The sequence below is a fragment of the Microtus oregoni genome, unplaced genomic scaffold, assembly GCF_018167655.1.
Source record: "Microtus oregoni isolate MIOR12 unplaced genomic scaffold, Mior012 000016F_ref0000370, whole genome shotgun sequence".
Classification (NCBI taxonomy): Eukaryota; Metazoa; Chordata; class Mammalia; order Rodentia; family Cricetidae; genus Microtus; species Microtus oregoni.
In genome coordinates, this window is record NW_024543075.1 from 3,173,111 (window position 1) to 3,181,571 (window position 8,461).

The window sequence follows — 8,461 nt, forward strand, 5'->3', positions numbered from 1 at the left end:
GCTAAAAATCTGTGGGCAGGAAAGGAAAAGCTCTTCTAGTGCAGTTAGTCCCTGGCTCCTGAGTGCCCAAGACCTAGGGTGGGCTGTTCCAAGCTTACAAAAACTCAAGCCCAGCCGGGCGGTGGTGGCGCACACCTTTAATCCCAGCACTCGGGAGGCAGAGGCAAGCAGATCTCTGTGAGTTCGAGGCCAGCCTGGTCTACAAGAGCTAGTTCCAGGGCAGGAACCAAAAAGCTACGGAGAAACCCTATCTCGAAAAATCCAAAAAAAAAAAAAACAAAAAAAAAAACAACTCAAGCCCGGAGAGCTGAGGGTGTAGTGTTCCAAGCTTTAGAAACCAGAGACTTCGGTTCTCTATACACAGCTCTATTACTCTGCACTTTAACCTTCAGTGACCCCAGTACTTGGCAGCAATGCTTGCTGCCCCACGCATCATTGTTACTGAAGGAAGAGGGCCCCAGTAACAATCGGGGATTCCCTGGCTTTTCCATCTGGTGCACTGGTTTTCCTTTTTTCTCCTGCTTTTCCTTCTCCTGTTCTCCTGTTCTCCCTCCCTCCCTCCCTCTCTCCCTCCCTCGCTCCCTCCCTCCTTCCTTTCTTTCAGAGGAGACAAAGCTTCATACATACAGCCCTGGCTTGTGGCCAATTCACTAAATAACAGAGGGTGTCATTTAACTCATAATTTCCTGTCTCTGCTTCCCAAGTGCTGGAATTATAGGCATGTGACACCATACCTAGATCACTGGCTTTTCTTAAAATGAGAAGAAACTGTCACACCCAGTGCTTCCGGTGAAAGCAATGTCATGCCCAATGTCTCACCCCAGAGGAGCTGAGGAATACCCTGGATGTCTTACCAAAAGTCCCCTTAGGGGCTGTAAGATGATTCAGGGGATAAAGGTACTGCCATCAAGCTTGACAGCCTGTGTTCAATCCCTGGGACCCACGTTGTGGAAGAGAGCCAACTCCCGTGAGTTGTCTTCTGACCTCCACATGGGCTCTGTGGCTTTCACCTCACACAGACACACAACAGACATCAAATAAACAAGCAGAATAAAGAAATTAAAAACAGAGGCTGGAATTCAGCAGGTAAGAGAACTTCCTATTTCGGGCCAAAGGACCTTGCTTCAATTCCCAGAACCCACGTAGCAGCTCAGGATCTGACGTTATGCTCTCCTCTGGCCTCCACAGGCACCAGGCACTCATATTATACACATACATACAATAAAAATGAATGAAATTTCAAATTAAAAATATGTATAAAAATAAAAATATATGTATAAATGTTCTCATCTTAGCTACTTTCAAGTGCACAGCTCAGCAGCATGAAGCTCCCAGTCCATCCACCTCCAGAACTTTCCATCCTTCCAAGTGAAATTCTGTTCCCATGAAACATTTCATCCCTGCCCCTCCCCAGCCTCTATCAGCCCCATCCTACTTTCTGTCCCACCAGTGTCATTGCTGGAGAAGAGCCTTGTGTAAGGGTGCAGGTGGCCCAGACTTTCTGTCATGCTTCCTGACTTTCATTGCATTATATTCATGGGATAGGGGCTCAAAATGTGACAGGAGCAACCCAAACCCGTTGGGTTAAAGTGAGAAAAGTCACCCATTGGTTCAATGTTTGAAAAATTGGTTCCCAGTTAGTGATGCTGCTTGGGGAGGTAATGGAACCTTGGGGAGGTGGACTCCTGCCAGAAGCATGTCCCTGGAGGTGGGCTTTGAGACTTCATAGTTTCGCTCCCACTTCCAGCTCACTTTCTCGGCTTTTTGCATGTGGTTGAAGATGGATCTCTCAGCTTCCTGCTGCCAAGCCTCCTCTGCCATTATGTGCTTTCCCTCTAGACTGGAAACCCAAAATAAACTCTTCTCTAAGTTGCTTTTGGCCATGGTGCTTTATCACGGTGACAGAAAATTAACTAATACAGCTGGGGAATGGCTCAGTCAGTAAAACGCTTGCCACACAAGCGTGAGGACCAGGGCACCCTCTCAAAACAAAACAAAACAAAACAAAAAAACCCAAAATATGTGCATGCTCAAAGCATTTGCACTGGGGTTATAGAGTAGAGACAGGAAGATCCCCACGCTCCCTGGCCAGCCCACCTAGCCTAATTGGTGAGTTTTGGGCCAAGCATGAATCTGTGTCTCACAAAATAAGGCTCACAGTGCCTGAGGAAAACCATTCAAAGTTAACGTCTGGCCTTCGAGTATAAATGCATACACGCGCGCACTTACAAATAAACATGGATGTGTGTATTTGTGCGCTCATACACACACAGAGAACATACATACTAGGACAGACAAACAGACACAAAGAGTGGGAGAGAGAGAGTTTGAGAAATTGCTCCAACTGCTCAACTGCTCCCAGGCCTAGGACCAGAGCCATGAAAGGTGTGACCAAGCCTGGGCAATGTCTTTCTGGCCTCCTCTTTGTGTTCCTTGATTGTAACCACATCATTCCAGCCTCCCCTTTTGCATTCTCACAGGCCATTCCTTTCTATCCACTCTTCCTTGATCTCTTTTATTAGCATGTTGTCCAGGGGCTGCCCTAACTCAGGACAGTGTCACCCTGAGCTCCTCCACTTGATTATGTCTGTAAAAGTTCTTTTGTCACACAGATGCCCTTACAGAAGCTGGGATTGGACACAGGTGGATCTTTAGGACCTCCCCATAGCCCACTACAACTCTGTACAACCCTACAGTGTTGATCAGAGACCCAGATCCCTGGGTGGGGGCCCAAGCCAGTTATACCCGTGGGGCAGTGGCCCTTCCCCAAGGAGTGGAGGATGGGACTGGGTCCTGTATATCATTTGTAGACTGGAAAAATATGGTCCTGGAAGCCCATGCTCAGGAACACCTAGGCCATGGACCTTTCCAGAACCATCAGGATGTGATCCCAGTATCAACCTGGGTGTCAACGGTTATGAAAGAGCTACTCTAAGCAGCAGGTGCTCCTACTAGATCTGTTACCCCCAGGTGAGGGCTTGGGTTGGACCCTTGCAGAGCCCTGAGCGACACCACACTCACCCTCTGCCAAGGAAGAAGACCCAGAGCAGCCAGGGCAGAGATAGCTCTGAAGCCCTTTAGGGCTGCAGGCTGAGGCCAAAGGGTGATATCTGCTCCCACAGGCCCAGGGGTTAGGAAGGACCGGCTCCTCCACCTTCCTGGATCCTGGATCGAGTTAGTGCAACAAATCCTAGCAAGATCATCCTGGAACTGCCTGGAAGTTATTGGCCTCTTGGTACAGCACCTCACCCTCCAGAGGCTGTGGGCCAGTGCAATAATAGGCAAGCAGATGGTCTGTTTTTCCCTGGGCGTGAGTGACAGACTGGCCTACCAGTGTCTCCGAGTGTCCTGGGAGCTCCCAGACCAACAGGAAGACAAAGTACAGGGTAAAAGATGGCATAGATGATAGAGGCCCCTGCAGGACAGGGCTAGAGGCATGTGACTCTCCTGGAAAAGGCTCACTATCCAGCTTTTGATCAGACCCTATCATCCCGGCCAGGTCCCTCCACTGAGAAGTGGAATCCCACAGTCTGGTGAGTGAGAGACAAAGAGAAGGCTGGCCAGCAGCTGGCCGCTGAACCTACCCCCACAGCAGGCAGCCCAATCTCCCAGTGTCAGACCAGACGGAGCAGGTGCGGGGCCACCACCAGGACTGGGGCTTTGTGCTGTCAGCCTGGGGCCTGACAGACGTCATCCATCATCAACCTGAAGGTCCCTCATCTGCATTCTAATGAGAAAGGGGGTGGGAACTACATGGAGCAGCTGATCCACCAGCCAGGGTCCCAGGGCCCCGCAGGGCTAGGCAGTGAGAGGCTGCTTCCCAGAGAACAGAAACATGAGTGCTCATGGCTTTCCTGGAGATCTACTCAGATTGTACCACCTGCCACGGAAGGAACTGCAAACTGCCTCTGCCTGATTTCAGAGAGGCCTTCCTGGACACTGCCCAGCCCTGCTTGGCGAGGACTGAGTTCTCCTGGGGTCCTACTGTATCTGATACAAATTTTCCCTGCTATCAGCTGGCCTTGTGTATAATAAAGAATAACAGAAGCCCCTTCCCAGACGAGTGCAGTGTCCCACACAGGGCCCTGCCTGTGCATTGACTGTGTGTGTGTTGGTGGGGGCGGTTACGGTCTGACACTCACTGGGATCCCAACGGGGCCACACATCTGCACCTATGTGAGTAGACAAGAAGGATCTGGGCCTAGGTTTTAAACCCCCGCAGTAGGAGAAGCAGGATGAGTTTAAGATGCTGTGAAGAGGGATGTGAAGGGGATGGGGTTTGCAGGAGAGATTCCCAAAGACATGGAAAGATCCGCAATCTTATTCCAAAGGAACATTAATTCACGACCAGGCAGAAAGGCAGAATCTGGGTCAAGTCCTGTGCTGGCCTCCCAGCAAAGCTGTTCTGGTGAGGTCAGATCCACTGACTAAGGTTCCCAGCTGTCTTTCTGCTTAAAGAACAAGGTGAGGAAGGGTTCACTGCAAGCTCTGGAGAGTGTGTGCTGAGCCCGGACAGAAATCAGTCAGAGAGTGGCGGGGGGGGGGGGGGGGTCACTGGCACCTTTTGGTAACTGTTATAAAACTGGCAACATTTCCAGGACATTTACATGTCTGTCCTGACCCTGGCAGAGGTGTATTTGTTTGAGACAGGGTCTCTTTACTGTGACCCTGGAACTCGGTGTAAATCAGGCTGGCCTCAAAATCATAGAGCTCCTCCACCTACCTCTCTGTCAAGCACTGGAATTAAAGGTGTGTCCCACCACACCTTGAGTGAATTAAAAAAAATCTTTTTAAAATTTAAAAATTACATTTATTTATCTATAGTGTGCATGCTTGTGTGTGTGTGTGTGTGTGTGTGTGTGTGTGTGTGTGTACACATGCTGTGGCACACACGCGGAAGTCAGAGGACAACTTTTAGGAGCTGGTTCTCTCTTTCCGCCGCCATGTGAGTTCTGGAGGTCTCACTCAGACCCTCAGGCTCAGTGACAAGGACCTTGACTCACCTTGCTGGCCCAGTCAGGAGTATTCTTAATTAGTCTGGAGCATAATTCCATGATCTAAGAACTATACCTGACATTTTGAAGAAAAATAAATGGAAGCATCTAGATCTCCAGAGTCCAGAAGACACCCTTGACAGTGGTCCACCTCTGTAGCCACATCATGCATTCAGAATTCAGAGAGAACCACTATTAATAAAAACAGCCCACAGCAATTTATGTGGGTTTTCGGTTTTAAGTGTCTAGAGAGCAGAGCTCAGAAACACAAGAGAGTTGCATAGGCTCTATGAAGGATTAGGCTATCTTATCTACAGAGTAGAGTTGTCAGCTTCACTGACCTTGGGCACAGTTTACTCTAGAAACTCATTTTTTTTTTCAATAGAAAAGATTTACTTGGAGGTTAGAGAGATAGCTCAGCAGTTAAGAACATTTACTGGTCTTGCAGAGGATCTGAATTCAGTTCCCAGCACCCACAGGGTGGCTTATGACCTTATGCAATTCTAGTTCCAGGGGCTCTGACACTCTCTGATGGCCTCCATGGGTACCTACAGGCAAATGGTCCACATAAACCCTTATAGATACATAATAGGAATATACAAACAAACAAACAAATACAGATATTTGTAAAAGTTTGGTTCAACAGGGCAACATGAGAGAGGTGGTAGAACAAGAGCAGGCGTCTGACCTGCTCAAAATTCACTTAAAAACAGTGCTTCCCTGCCTTGTCCTGCTCATGGGGGAGTCTGGCCCAGATTCAAGGTGTCCTTCTCCTCCCAGCACCTCTTGACATCACGGTGTGTGGAGCATCTGCTCCTGAGGGCTCTGCCTGCCGCACACAGCCCAGCACACCTTGGATAAGGTCTACACTCTCTCGCAAAGGCTGTGGGTTATTTCAACATATCTCTGTTCATGACTTGTAGCATCCAGTTATCACAAACATCTGGTCTGCATCTTTCCCAGAGGTGTGCAGAGAGTTTCCAAGTCTATGCCATCTGGTTCCCTTACAAGTTTCCATTCTCTTCTTTAATTTTTTTCATTTTACTTTATTTGTGTGTGCATGTATGCATGCAAGTGGAGGTCAAAGGACAACCTATGGAAATCTGTTCTTTCCTTCCACCACAGGGGCCCTGGGAGTTGAACATAGATCATCAGGCTAGGCAAAAGGTGCCTTTACCTGCTGAGCCCTTTTGTCTGGCCTCCCTCGCAAGTTTTCCACCCTGGCTGTTCAGATACAGGGGTTTTGGATTCTTTGCCAGAACCTTAGGGTCAACTTGTCTGATTCCACTATGTGGGTCCTGAATCTTCACCAGAATTGCACAGAATTTCCAAATTAACATGGGAAGAGCTGACATTAACATGGGACTTGGTTCTTCAGTCCACAAGAAGGAGCTACTTCTTCATTCACTCAGGTGATTTGTTTATCTGTCAGGCATCTAAAGCGGCCCCTCCTACAGCTCTTAGAGTAGCAGCATGGCTCATGGCAGCTGCCACTGTCTTCCCAGGGAGGTTTTAAGTGTCAGGAACCCCATGTTGTTGTTCTAATCCTGGCACTTAAGAACTCCTCGGAGACCCATCCCTAACCCCACGCCTCCTCCACACATCCCTGTACCTTCCAGAGAGACCCCAACCTTGCCTGTGTCCTAAAGGCAACCCCGATGCCCATCACTGCGCAGAAATGAAGATCTGGTTGTGATAGGGCAAAGGAACTCCAGAGAATGGAAAGGATATGTGCCTGGAATTTACAGTACACAGGATGCCGGGACAAAAGACCCCTGGAGGTTTCATTGGCAAAGCTCGTGTGTAAACTGAGGGAAGGGAGAAATTGTTGGCTCTTCTCAATAGATGCTGGTAATGCTCTCAATAAAGCCTAACATTCATTCATAAGTAAAACAAAACAAAACTAGGACTAGAGGAAACTTCTTCAAGCACCCTGCTGAGTCACATAGCCACCCCTGACGTGATGCATGGAGCTGAGGCTTGTGACGAACCTGCCTTCAATCCTGGGCTTAGGAGAACACAGGGAAAAAGCAGTGTTGCTCTCACATGTGACATAGTTGGACACACGGAAAATCCAGCCTCTAACCTGCACACTGTGTCCCTATGATGGGGCCAGGTCAGACGCCATGAAGTTATAGAGAGGTTGCTGGAGTGGGTCCTGACCCATAAAACTGGAGCCCTTGGAAGAAAAGGATTTCAGGGCACTCCTGCTCCTATAAGTCACCATAAGGAAACTCACTGGGTCCCCAGGGAAAAATTAAAGACATGAAAGTGGAAGAGGTATTAGTTGTGAGAAGAAAGGAAGTCTGTGGGAGTAGGAGGGGACAAAAGACAATAATGAGGAGATGGATATGATCAATCTAAATTATATACCTGTATGAAATGTCATAATGAAAGCAATTTTTATAAAAAATTGCTATATGCTAATAAAACATGTTTTTTTTTTTAAAAAAAAAGGCTGGGAAGATGGTTCCATGGGTAAAGCACTTGCCGCACAGGCATGAGGACCTGAGTTCATTGTCCCCAGAACCCACATAAAGCTGGGGGTGGGAGCATGCAACTGTTATCTCAGTGCCCCATGGCTGGATGGGGGCAGAGACACAGAATACCATGGAAGACTGCAGGCCGGCCTACCATCTGTACCAAGGGACAGAGACAAGGTAGATGGCAAGGACTGAGACTCCGGTTGTCTTCTGACCTCCACATACATGACTGCACCCACACACATGCGTGTGTGTACACACACACACACACACACACAAACAAACAGAAGAGCATTTCAGGGCGCAGACGGCAGGAGGGTGACTGTATGAAGACAGAAGATGCCATCTCAAGCCAAAGAGAGAGGCCTTGTGGGAGTCATCCCTGTGACACCCTCATCTCTGACTTCCAATCTCTACGACTATGAGAAAATAAAGTTCTGTTCAAGCCCTTGGACTATGGATGGCTCTTTGGGACACTTGGCTGAAGCAAACTGCGAAATCAACATAGAGGGATCAGCTTTAGCTCAGGGAGTAGAAAACCTGGAGATGGATGGCCACACAGCAACGTAAAGGTGCCTGTTGCTGCTGGGCTGTGCACTTACAATGCCTGGATTTTATATCATGTATATTTTGCACCACTAAAAAAAAATCAATGTAAGGTTGATAAGAGGGTTTGGCAGGTAAAGTGTTTTCCATTCAAATGAGAGGACTGGAGTTTGGGTCCACAGAACCCACAGAAGTGTGTAGAAGGAGCAGCGGGCTGTGTTCCTGCCACCGGGCTCCCGGCTGCCTGGCTAGCTTATGTCCCAAAATAATTACACGGAAACTGTATTCTTTTAAATACTGCTTGGCCCATTAGCTCTAGCCTCTTGCTGGCTAATTCTCACATCTTGATTAACCCATTTCTAATAATCTGTGTAGCACCACGAGGTGTTGGCTTACTGGGAAGGATCTTTACCTGTGTCCATCTTGGAGAGGAGAGCT